Source organism: Perca flavescens, chromosome 21, assembly GCF_004354835.1.
Source record: "Perca flavescens isolate YP-PL-M2 chromosome 21, PFLA_1.0, whole genome shotgun sequence".
In the NCBI taxonomy this organism is placed as follows: Eukaryota; Metazoa; Chordata; class Actinopteri; order Perciformes; family Percidae; genus Perca; species Perca flavescens.
Genome location: NC_041351.1, coordinates 19,663,677 through 19,677,099, shown reverse-complemented (window position 1 = coordinate 19,677,099; position 13,423 = coordinate 19,663,677). Strand labels below are relative to the sequence as shown.

General features: G+C 41.7%; 2 long non-coding RNA genes across 2 annotated transcripts; both read left to right on the top strand.

The window, feature by feature from the left end:
* Nucleotides 1-8,736: 8,736 nt before the first annotated feature.
* On the top strand, nt 8,737-10,199 carry LOC114548697 (uncharacterized). The gene is made up of 3 exons (XR_003691389.1): nt 8,737-8,865; nt 9,934-10,010; nt 10,115-10,199. It is a non-coding gene; the product is annotated as an uncharacterized LOC114548697 (long non-coding RNA).
* A 28-nt stretch (nt 10,200-10,227) lies between these two features.
* On the top strand, nt 10,228-13,180 carry LOC114548664 (uncharacterized). Its single transcript, XR_003691384.1, has 3 exons — nt 10,228-10,280; nt 11,572-11,722; nt 12,806-13,180. It is a non-coding gene; the product is annotated as an uncharacterized LOC114548664 (long non-coding RNA).
* Nucleotides 13,181-13,423: the final 243 nt, after the last annotated feature.

Below are 13,423 nucleotides of genomic sequence, written 5' to 3'. Positions count from 1 at the left end.
TCACTCTTTTTGGCCAGATGTCCGTTACCTTCCGCTTTCTTTGTGTTGGAATTTTAAACTCTGGTGGATTTCTGAGGACTCTGGTTAACTGCTCCTCAGATCTCTGCAGGGTAAATCCAGACAGCTAGCTAGACTCTGTCCAATCTGAGTTTTCTGTTGCACAACTAAAAACAACCTTTGAATGTACACGTTCCACCAAAACAAGTTCCTTCCCGAGGCTATTTTGCAGCAGCACCTTGTTTCTGTCCGGCGCTTAGCGCTCTCCAAGGCATTTGTGATTGGTTTAAAAAAATGCCAATAAACCAGAGCACCTTTTTCTCCCATCCAGGAATGCTGTGTGGACTAGCCAGACCGTCCTTCGCTGCATTGTGGAGGAAGGTCTTGTAAAGCGAGACTAGAAAATCCCTTCCTTGATAAAATATTAAGGACTGTGGAACAAGAAGTTAACAACTTTCAGCAACTAATCTTCAAATTCTGTTAGATACGCCACTAACGGAGGGTGGAAGCTAAAGATTATGGTGTACATTGTTTCAATAAATTCACTTGCTGATTCTTGGTCAATTTTAGATTAGTCTGGTTTACCGGATGTACAGTGTGGGTATAAATCCTGCTTCTGCTATCGCTGCTATTTATTTTGCAAGGGCACCGTCTTTGCATCCGGGTCTTTTTTTCCCCTTCTCCCAGAATCCTAACTCTGCCGGACCATTCTCCAGAGCTGACCCAGTGCTGTGGAGGTCTGGCAACGCAAGAATGCGAATACATAGGAAAACAATGGTACAGCCAGCGCAGAGCGGTTTCACCACGGATCATGTGTAGTCAGCTTCATGGGAACTGTAGAACTGTTCTTAGTTTAGTAGTTCTTAGCTTAGAACATGATTTCTTTTTGGGCATTTTAGGCCTTTATTTTTATGCGACAGATGAAGACATGAAAGGGGAGGGAGAGGGGGGAAAGACATGCAGCAAAGGGCCGCAGGTCTGAGTCGAACCCGCGGCTGCTGCGCCGAGGAGTAATCCTCTATATATATGGGCACCTACTCTACCAGGTAAGCTACCCAGACACCCAGAACATGATTTCCACAGAACAGAATTAGCCTAAAAAACAGAAAAACAATAGGACTGGCAAAACCTATTAATAACTTAAATAACTTTTTAAATAATAATTTTTCACTATCAATATATATTGTGACATTTCTATGGCTCAGAATGATATTTCCTTGTTCATTATGGAGAACAGCAGTTGGGACAGAAATTAGTACATAGTTTGGCCCAAAATATAAGGTCTGATAACTGAGCTTATGAAAGATCCACTATGATAGTGTTGAGGAGAGAGAAGTGGCTGAGAGTCACTTTTCCTCCGCACAGGCCCATAATTGCTTGCCACACCCCTGCTGGTGGAGCACAGATATTGCTGCAAATGCTAATGCTGCACAGCTGGTGCTGAAACTGTGCGCCACTCGCTAGGCGCAGCAGCCAGTTGGCAACTAATGGGCTTATTACAACAGCACCAGGAGACATGACATTTTGGATGTATTGTTCCAATGAGTAAAATGCACTTTAGAGATGTCACGCTAATGGGATTGTGTTTTGGCAGGCTGGTTCTAGCAGGGTTTGGGAAATTCTGCGTTTACCAAGCCAAAACCTGGCATCAACACTCCGGCAAGTGATTACACTTGGGTAAGAGTGTCAGTGTTTTGTTGTTGTGGCGTCTTTTGTTGGAGTGTCATTTTTTTCCCCTTTCTTTCCTTTCTTTCAAATACAGCGGAACTTTGTCTCTGCATCAAGGCCTATTGAAAAGAGAGATTTCTCTGGGTACCGTCCAGACAGATTAGTCTCCTCCCTACCCTCATTGTCATGGTGACTGGCAGCACACAGTCACAACAAAACCACTTGAAAAAAAGAAGTTCTATATCCAAACTGTTCTACAAGAATAAAGGGATGCTCCTCACAAGGAGTATTACTCCTAGCCTGTGAGAACAGTTGTATGATGTTTTCTGTGGCTATGCAGGGAATCTTCCCAAGTTAGGAAGAAAAACCCTGATGATGTCATCATTTCCAACTTCTTCCTTGTTCCTTGTGCTGGTAGTGCCAATTCATATAAAGTGGACCACCAATGGGTTTATTTAAGAGGCGTCAATACTGCTTGATTTTGTCTCCAGTAAAGGACTTCTTGTCATTCGGTTCCTCTTTCATCATTAGTTGAAATAATTAATCCAATTTTTGGCTTTTAGCGTTGGATCTAAATTTATACATTTAAGCTATAAAATTGGTTGAAAAAAAGCAGTAAGTACAGTTAAAACCACTTACAGCACTGACCATGTAACATCCCCTTGGACATCCGTGTGTCAGTCTGCAACGCATTCTCACGAACGGGTTTGTGTCATATCGTACAAAAACGTATCTGCAACAATTCGTATGATACATGACAGTGACAAGTTTAGCAGTCGTTACAGTTACGTTTAGCTGAGAAAAGGTGACTGTTGTGCAGCAACAGCAGTTAAGTTAAGGCACCAAAACGACTTAAGATTAGAAACAAGTTTGTGGTTTCGGTTGAAACACCGGCCCCCTTAAGTAGTACTCCCGGGACATGGACATCTATTTCCTGGGTTTTAGGACCCATCCCTACTCCTCTTCCTCCCTACGGCAGTATTACAGTACATACAGTATGTATATGTCAGTCCCTCCAGAAAAACGCGATTATGCGATCGCATAATTCAGTGCATAATCCGCCAAGCTGGGCCCGCATTTTTTGCCGCATAAATTGCCGATTTCCGTGCAAAATATGCGGGGCTTGCGTGATTTCATAATCCCTGCATTTTCGTTGCAAAAAAGTCACATATATCTTAGCAGAAAGTTGAAATTTTTTGAGTTTACTTCACACAAGAGCAGCCATTTTTCCCTGTTGCCATGGGAACGTTATGAAGTGACGTAATTATGCGACTTGAACACTGAAAACAAGGGTGTTGGAGGGGGAATCACTTTTTAGGGCCCGAGCGCCGACGGCGGCAAAGGCCCTATTGAAACTGAAGGAATTATTTTCTGCAAGTAAATTGGCTTTTTGAGGGGCTTAACATATTCAAAAACTCACCAAAATTGGCGGTCGCATCAAGTTTGTTGAAGATTTACGTATTTTAAGGGTTTCGGGAATAGGCGCGCAAAAATGGCTCGCTAGCGGCCCCTACAAAGTGAAAAAAATGTATCCCCTGCAGTACGTTTAACGTAGACTCACGAAACTTGGTACACATATGTACCATGTCAAGCTGTACAAAAAACTTAATTAGAGCCATACCCTAAACCCAACAGTAAGTCCGCCATTTTGATTTCAAAGTTTGAAATTAGTGCGATTTTGGCCATTTCCACATGTCGTACTTTAACGAACTCCTCCTAGAGATTTCAGCCGATCAACTTCAAACTCGGTCTGTGCCATTTTAAGATGTTAAAGGTGAAAAGTTGTTAAAGGCAAAACTTTTCGTCATAGGGCGTCGCCGTGGCGGGGCGGTCATTTTGTGTGTTTCCCCATCAAAACAGGAAGTGGGTTTAACTCAAGTGTACATTGTCCAACTGGCTTGAAACTTTTCAGGATTCATAAGACTCCAACCCTGAGGACAAATAAAGGCCGATATTTACTTAAAGTCATAGCGCCCCTTAGTGGCAACAGGAAGTAGGCCTAAAAGTCAAGGTGCTATACTTTAACGAACTCCTCCTAGAGATTTCACGCCCCTTTCATAAATGCTGACCCATCTAAGGTAGAGTCTTGTTTGAGGTGTCATTGAACTCAGCAGAGACTTCCTTCTTCATTGGTGATGGTTTGGCCCGCCCCCAATGTTAAAGCCAGGCCCCCTTTCGTAAATGGTGACCCGTTTAATGTAGAGTCTTATGTGAGGTATCAATGAACTCAGCAGAGACTTCATTTTATATTGGTAAAGGTTTGGCCCGACCCCTATACTTTGGCCACGGCCCCTTTCACAGATAACGAAACGTATGACGTAGAGGGCTAGATTTATCAAGCCGTTTGCGCCTGTTTCCAGGCGCTATTTGGTCGCAAAGACGGACGTAACCGATGCGGGTTATTTACAAACAGGGCGCACTTGGGTAAAACCGCAGATTGACTGCCACATGAGCGAGAAGAGACAAGTTGCGCTTTCAATATGCGTTCGTGGGAGGGTCGTGGTGAAAGTGGGAGTTCCACCCAAAAAGGTGGGAGGATAAGCGCAAAGTGCGCCTAATTATATATTCCGTGGTATTTACAAAGACTGTCAGTAAGAGCGCGTCTCTATTCTGCGGGGAAATTCTCCGCCTCTTAAAAGCAGGTCTAAACCAGCCGCAATCGAGTTTCCTCGTAGACCTTTATGCCGCTGGTGAAATGGCAACAGTAATTTGAGCAAGACGAAGACATAGGCGAGGCTGAAAGTATTTTTAACACAAGAATCACACTTTGTCAGTGAACACAACATCATTTAGCGTTACAGATCAAGCAGCCATGCAATATTAGAGTTACTGGAAGAAATCAAAGATGACATTGAATCACCCACTCAGCGTTCACATTCCATTACAGCAGTTGTTAAACTCCTCGCTACATTACAAATATTGGCAGCAGGATCATTTCAAACAGTCATAGCATCAGCAGTGGGAATATCGCAGTCTGCACTCAGCCATATCATAGCACAAGTACCGCTTCGCTACAGCGCAATTTACGGTATAGTGGGCGGAGAAAGACGCTGATTGCCTGATGGGTGTCAGGGTTGATAAATACTACGCAAAATGTGGAAGCATAGCTTGCGCTATTACCGAACTCGCATAAACAGATGCAGCGCAAACTGCGCTAGTGTTAAATCTAGCCCAGAGTCTTGTGTAAGGTATCGTTGAACTCGGCAGGGAGTTCCCTTTTAACTGTTGACGATTTTCGGTGTCTGAGTGCCGCGCAAATGCACGGTCGCAAGGAGCGGTGTATGCCGGTTACCCCGACGCGCACAGAGGCGCAAGGGCCCGTCCATCGCTGCTCGCAGCTTTAATTTGTTTTGTTTTTGCAAGTTCCCGCAATTTCATCGCATAAAATTGCATAAATATCCTGCATATTCCATCGCATTTATTAAGAAAACGTGCTGCATAATCAAGGATTTTTGCCGGCAACAATCACAAAAAAACTCTGCATTTTTCTGGAAGGACTGATATGTATGTACAGTATATGTATGAATGGTTAATGAGAACAGTCAGCTGTATTTTTGAGACCTGAGAGAATCTGTCAAGGATGGTGATAAGCTGCTAAGATTTTAACCTAGGCTTGTTGACTATTTCTACCACAGAGACATTGAGACAAACCTCCAAGCTCCCACCCCTACACCACACACACACACACACACACACACACACACACACACACACACACACACACACACACACACACACACACACACACACACACACACACACACACACACACGTACAGTAGAATGTAGCTGCGTCACCATGTAATCCAGGCTTTAAGAAGAGAAACGCTCCTGTCACAGTTCAGGGACTGCTGGCTAAGGAAACGGTGACACAGCGGAAACACTCAGCTGGAGTCTGCAGTGTCACTGGGCCTCCAACAAAGATACATTTTGTTTATAAATGCTGGTTTTGGTTTGAAGTCACCCTGTTTAAGGCAGAAATCAGTATAGTCACTACTCTAACTGGCACTGAACTTAGCCTTCAGGGCTATTTTTTCCTGTATGCTCTCCCTGGCAGACATCTGCTTAGGTTTAGGCAACAAAACTACTTGGTTAGGTTTAGGAAGAGCCCATGGTTAGGGTTAAAATAGACCCTTTCTGGCAGAAAGCCCTGAAGGCTAACTTCTCCCATGTGCCTCCAACTGTTGAACTTGGGACATCAATTGTTTGCTTTTCTTTTATATCCTGTTCTGCTTTGTTGTGTCTCCTTCTGTTCTTTTGCTGTGTTTCCACAGTGGCGGAGTGGCAATCGGGACAGTCAGGACTTTTCCCGGTGGGCCGGTAGTGTTTTGAGGCTGCGAGGGCCGGTCTGATAATAGTTATACATTGCAAGTTCTTAGCAACACCATCCGGCCCGCTGGTCAAACTGTACAGCCTCTGCTCAACCTGTACAGCAGGCCGCAGCAGCCTCTTATTTCAATACAAACAACGGTCATAACCATGTCTAGGATTTTCAGAAATATAGGGGGATCAGTGAGCAGGCCCCTCCCCAAATGGCATAGCCCTGGTCGGCCTATGACGTAAAGCCATCAAACATCTCTTTTTTTTTTTTTTTTTTCTTTGTCACGTTTGGAAGTCTACGTTAACAGACAGTGTGTGAGTCTAATGATGGAAAGCAAAAAAAGAAAAGGCAAAGGTGGCGCTGAGATGGTCAGACTCAAAAGGAAAAAAAGGGATGGTTTTGCTGTGCTGTGTGTTGTTCATTCATTCACCATCCGAACATCGTACTGTATGGTATGGCTGTGCTCGACTTGACTCACTTTTTTGGTACCAGTACCTTTTCTGTTTTCTTTTCGTTTCCACTGCAGATAGTATTGCCTCAGTGTAGTTGTGATTCTCAGCTGATCGCCACATCATCCTCAACGCGACACTTGCTGAATCCTGTCAACCACACCCAAACAGAGGAACGCCCAAACTTCATAAATTGTGCAATGTAATGTACCGACCGAGGTGATACCAAAAAAATCTATCTTCAACTTTTGGTAATGGTAAACATAAAAAGGGCAAGTCCAGTAGAGCGAAATAACAGAGACACAAAATCTCATTTCATTTCTAAACTAAAGATAATGGAATCAGTGTTATTGCATTTTCTGCTTTCTTCTGCTATGCTCTTTGTTAAGTAATGAAAAAGCTTGATGCCATTATAGCGTGTTGAACTATCTCTTCTCATGCAGTTAATTATCTCAGACTTGAAAAGCACAGTATAGTACGGTGAAGTCTTCCTCTCCCCTCCCACCTCTCGGTTTCCCTCGGCTCTTTGCCTTCCAGCACACTTTTGATGTTAGGTATTGATAGAACGTCTTGCACTGACTTTGGAAACCCGTTTATGTATATACTGTATATATAGCAGCAAAGGTAAAGTTCATACTGTACATCAGCTGCTTCCTGCACCGTCTTATGAGGTTGAGACCTAAATGTTTCACCGATGTCAATTCAATCAATTCAAAACTCAATTCCAAAGCTGTTTTTCTCTGTCTATAGAAAAAGTTGCTAAATTTGTAGCTCTTCCTCTCTTTTCTTCACAGTGAGCAGCTGACAGGGGAAATGCATGAGGTACATGAACTGGTGCGGTATGTTACTAATGCTGTTTGGTGTGCTTTTTTGGATGAGAGAGAGAGAGAGAGAGAGAGAGAGAGAGAGAGAGAGAGAGAGAGAGAGATATGGAATAAAAGGATGAAAGCAATACAATGCTGAAAGCGAGGAGAAATGGTAGTGTGTGAGGGTATACTGTACGTGAGTGTGTGTTTGCAGGTGTTCAGAAAAAGCACATTGGTACGTTTGTGAGCATCTGGGTATGTGTGCATTTGTATGTGTATGAAAAAGAATATTTCAAAAATCCATCTTGCAGGTTTTTGTGTGTGCATAAAACCTCAGGTGTTTGTGTGTATGTGTGTGTGTAAATGGCGCTGTCAGGGTGTGTTTGTGGGGAGACCTGGCAGGGCATCCTGGGACAGTTGAAATAAAGAGCCATCTGACAGCTCCGTGCTAAAATGCACTCTGGGAAAAGCAAAGAGGGAAGCAAGAGAGTGGCCTATTTGACAGCTGGTGCACTGGTGTGTGTTTGTGTGTGTGTGTGTGTGTGTGTGTGTGTGTGTGTGTGTGTGTGTTTGTAGGGGGGGAGAATCCAGGTGTGTACAGCAAGCATGCATGTGTTTTTGCTGTGTGTAGACTCAGGTGTGTGTGTGTGTGTGTGTGTGTGTGTGTGTGCGTGCATGTGTGCGTGCGTGCATGCAACTATGTGGGTTCTGTAGTAATAAGGTAACAGTCTGGCCCTCAGCGATCCATTTCCTGTCAGTGAGGGCAGAGAGAGACCTGCTGATGAACCATCTGGTGTCCAGGTGCATCTCTTTCTCTCTCTCTCTCTCTCCGTCCCGCTCACTCTTACCCCCGGGAAGCTGCTTGACCTCCGGTGGCCGCTCACTCTCGTCTCATTCGTAAAAATCAAGGAGGGATGATTAAAGTGTGGTTGTTGTTGCCATCCATTTTGTTCTGGACAGCATCATTCCTCTTTGTACCCACAGACAGAGTGCTTCATCTACTGGAAATAAGCAGAATATGCAGATGTGGTACTGTTAGACTTAGCTGTAATTTCTACAGTTACTTACCACAAAATGCCCAGTAAAATACCATCATTTTCTTTTCCGGTTCATTACTGTAATATGCATTGCATTATGGGTAATAACATTTAGTTTACAGTGATTTACTGTATATTTTGAATTTGCGGTAGTCTGCTGTAAAACAACAGCAGTAGTGCTACTGTAGTTGAATAAGACTAACTGAATTTTAAATAAAATTGTTAGTTAATGTTATAGAAGCATAGCAATGAAATGGAAAAATAAAATATCACTATAAAATGAAATACACTTAATTTGTTTTGCTTTTAGCAGTGAAGGTAATTAAAAATTTAGACATTTTTTCAGCAGTGTCAATCATTTATTGAGAGAAACAAGAAAGCCATTACGGATATAAATGCTTGACCGCCAGATTTGAACTCTGACCTCTGACCTCAGACTCTGACAACTTCAGAAGAGTAGCGCGTAGTTACTTCAAAGGCGTTGAAAGGAGTAACTTCAGAGGAGTACCGCCCGGTTTGGTCTGTGCGTGTGCGCACCAGAGTCCCGGGTCACACACACTCCTCGAAGAGAGCTGGAGCAGCGTTAAGGTAAGACCAATTTTTGCTAATTCTGTGACATTAAAATTTCTGCTCACAAGCCTTCCCAAGCAGAGACGTAGGTTTAGTTTACCGACCTTTGTCATAGCTAGCTAAGCAAGAGCAAACTGTTAACTATAGTTCATTTTCCCCATGGTGAGGATTAGCTATAATGACGACGTTCGGTAGCCTAAAGCTAACACAACTTGTTTTACACGCGCTGTTAGGGACATCTTTTTCACTTGTCAGACCACCATTATCTTTGTCGGAATTAAAATGTAACCCTAGAAGTTTAAGGTCAGTAACTGCTAGCTTTTTAGCTTGCTGTTGCCGCATTTTGGCTAACATTACCTATGCTTATGTTGAGTCTGTGGGTTGGTTTGTCAGTGTTTTAGCATGATTAAGCAAAATGTACCGCATTATTAACCTAACATTAGTGGAGGTAAAGTTAACATTAAACCGTTACCTCTACAGTTGCCCATCTAGTTTTAATAGCACCTAATGTTAACATTACATCTTTTTAAAAAACACCCACTCTAAAAGTTATGTCGGGTGACAGGGAAGACGTCTTTAAGTAATGTTAATGTGGAGCATTTGTAGATAGCATTTTTTTCCCCTTGGCTTCAGAGTTTGGCCACTTAAAACCATCAAGATGTCCAGCAAAAAAGTGCCCAACGTTACAGTAGTATTGTTGCATTCTGTAATGTGATATCATTGAATTCATCCTTTTTAGTTTATGAGACCTAAGCCAAATATTGTTTAACTCAAAGAATATGATGTTAGGAGTTGAGCGTATTAGCTACCATGGTTTATGCTTTAAAGTTTTTCTTCACAAAATAGTGTTGTTGTTAGCTATCTAGCTATCTATTACGTGGTTAACCTTTTAATGCATCACATAACATTCTGTGTTACCTAAATTATACTGGTTCCTTGCATACTAATGCATGGCATGCATTTTTTTTCTTGTTGTAATTGTGTTTTATAACACCATGCATGCACTTAAAAATATTAATTTTCATAATTTCATATGTAGAACAACAACCAATTACTTCCAATATGTGAGATGCTTTTCTTTTTTAGTTTGCAGCCAACCTCGACCAAGATTTCAATTGAGCAGGAGGTCACATTGCCCACCACACCAAGGCGGATCATGCTAGGTACGAGAAATAGTTTGAAGAAGAGGAGGATGTTTTATTAGCCATGTATGTTTGGTATTCTGTGACACACTGTAGATGAGATAAGATGTTTGTTTGTTTTTTAGGAAGAAGTTTGACGTCTTCCACCCATTGGATGGTCAGCATTGAGGGGAAGGTCCTCTTTGAAGCTAACCAACTTAACGGCAGTGCTTTTGTCGCCTTCTTTGGCTCCTTTTATGTTCAATCTTGAATATCAAGAGTCAGCATCTACTACACTGGAGTTGGTACAAGGTAAGTAATTATCTGCATAAAGCATTTAAAAGGTAATGGTACATATTTGGACTATATGAGCACTCTATACACTTACTGACAAAGAGAAAACAACTGAGAAAAAGACTTGGGTATATAGAGCCCTATTACTGTGGTAACTTACAGTGAAAACACACCGGGCATGTAAGCGGTGTGCATACCTGCGTAGCGCAGCTATTTTTATTTCAGCGCCTATGTCGTCCAATCGATCCGTTCATACTAGTCACGGAGCGGCCACTTCGGCCCGCGAGCTGCAGCAATAATTTCGTGTCATTCGGAGAATGTGTCAAGCAAGGCAGTTACTCACATAGACAGTATATAAGAATGGACCACCAGATCCCGTGTCTCTGGACGGAGACCAGTGAAGGCTATTAGAAGCACTTTTCCAGTGATGGCCAGCTTTACTGCGCAGCCTCCAACTGACAGAGACAACGTAGATGTGACGTGAGCAACATCTCTGAAAGTGTGAAGTCTTCTGGTAGCTGTGCCGAGAGAAATCTCAATCATTCCAAATCTTGCAGAGATGGAGAGTGTAGGTATATGTAAGGAGATAACATAAGAACAGGCTAATTATTGATCACTAACATGCTAGTTAACATTAGTAATTAAACTTAAACAGCTAATGTAAGTCGGAACTGCCTGTGAGCTACTCCTCTACTATACGGTAATTCCTCTACTATGTGACAGTAAGTCACTTGGTTATGACACAATCGTTAGCCTATTTTTTACAAACGTTAAGCCGTAACGTGAGGTACAAGGTAATGGAGCCTTTTATACATTGTCGTGTTTCTTTAGAAATAAACAATGTCAAACAATGACAAATCAGTGGAATGCTAACGGAGGTGATCGCTTTGTAGCATCAAAATGGCGCCATAGGAGGTTTGAGTTCTGAAGCGAAGCTTACCCCCTTGATTAATCACATACGGGAAGACCACAGTAGGTTCATGGGGATTTGGGCTGTCTTGACTTCTCACAGCGAGACACATGATCAGGCGCAAGGAGGGAGAGACCGATGGACGGACAGAGAGAGTGACACGGACACATATACTGTATATAGCCTACAATTACCACACTTTTTCCCACAAATCCTGTCTCTTTCTATCGGAGAGAGAGAGGGCCGAGAGAAGAAGGATGGCTTACGCGTACGTGCCCGGTGTGTTTTCGCTGTGACTTTCTGAACCGAATGTGCTCGCTGGCAGGTTTACTTCCATATATACTGTATATTTAAATATGACTGTTGATGATTATTATGATATATCTTATATATCTTAAGGATCAACCCAGATGAGGGAAGCAAGTGCATGGCCGAAGTGGGTACAAGCCGCAATACGGGAGTTGTCCAAAGAAAGGTGACAAGCATCAGCTCCCAAGTCACCACCTTCCTCCAACGGCTCACCGAGTTTGAGTGGAAGACATCAAACTAGGTAAGCATTTTATTGTGTGATGTAATATAGTTAACATCAGAAAAATGATTACACAGTGCGGCTACGTACCCTGCCTGCTCCAACATCGACAGAACTAAATGCACAGTTACTCGGTCACAGTTACTCAGCAAAAGTTACAAAGTGTTGTTTTAATTTCTAGTTAAAGTTTTCATGTTTTTTTTGTGTAAGTGACTGATAAGAACAACAATCTTTGAAATTGGTCCAGTATTGAGCAAGAACACTGACCTGCAGCTTCGAACCGGGCTCCAATGTAATCATATAGGGCAAATGTGCGTCGTCAATTTCGTCCACTAAAAGTTCAGTTTTTGCCACTGACCGTCTTAGATTATTATTCTAAGTGTCTGACAACATTATGGAAAGGATCCCTACAGAGATAGACATTTTAGTTAAAGCGGAAGATCCTTTTTGTTTAAACAAGAAACAGCCCTGAAATCACCATCACCAAACCCACCATACGATCAAAAGTTACTGTTTATTTACACCGAGTCTGGTGGGTTTAGCAATAGCAATTTTGGGGATGTTTTTATGATTTAGAAAAAGGATCTTACTCTTTAACAGAAGAACTGTTGACCTCGATAGGAATCCTTTCCATAATGTTGTCAGAGATTGTCAAAGATTGTTGTCACTTAGACACAAGAACATAGGAAAATAGGTCCAGGTTGAAAAAAAGGTAAACTTTAGGATATACTGTATACTGTGGTAAATTTTGTAATTTATTTTATTTCTACTTTTCATGTTTATACAGATGTTTGAAAGGATTGGTCATAAAGATATGCCTTAAAGACATGGAAAAGTCATGAAAATATATTAAAAATGTGTATGAATTCTGAAATTAGAAAATTAATCAAAACATTTTTTTAACTGTGCTGGGACCGACAGACAGCAAAAGAAAGTAGAAAGACCTTTGAATTATCTGGGGAGGAAAAACCCTGTAAACTACTACTACTGATGACTTATGTGTTATTTTTTTATACTGTCATATTCTATGTTTTTGCAGAAATTGTAAGTCTGTTAACAGTTTAGATGAGATAAACTCATGACCTTTCTCTGCTTCCCATACAGTCCAGGACGGACCACCCCAGCAGATGTGGATCAGCAAGCATGAGTATCATGGGTCCGGCCCCTTCATCGTCCTTAACAAATGCTTCTCAACAGACTGCTTCTCCTTCCCCTCCCCAACCAAATGCCCAACAACTTCACCTCTGTGGTAAACAACCATACCACATTTTTCAAACATACTCAGGATTTCAAAGAAAAAAACAACTGCCGAGATAAAGGATGAACTGATGGCTAGGTTATTAATTAAAAAAATGTGCATGTGTTTTCTTTGAGTCAAATCAAATGGTAACTGCATTGCTCAGACATCAAGGCTGCCCATTGTTTGGCGCATACTTAAACATGGTTGTAGTATTGCTTGTGTGTAAATTGTGTCTGTTTTTTTTTTTATTATCTTGGTCTTGGTATTTGTACCTGTTTTAATACAAAAATAAAAATGTATTACTTTTGTACATGGACTAAAGTCAATTATTTGGAATTTATTAAATTCAATAGCATTTATGTAAAATAATCAATAGTTTGTACTACCAATGCCAAATTGTGTAATATACTGTGAACCACAATTGCAGTAAAACTATAATATATCATGACAGTTACAGTATAATTTAGGAAATTGTAATTACA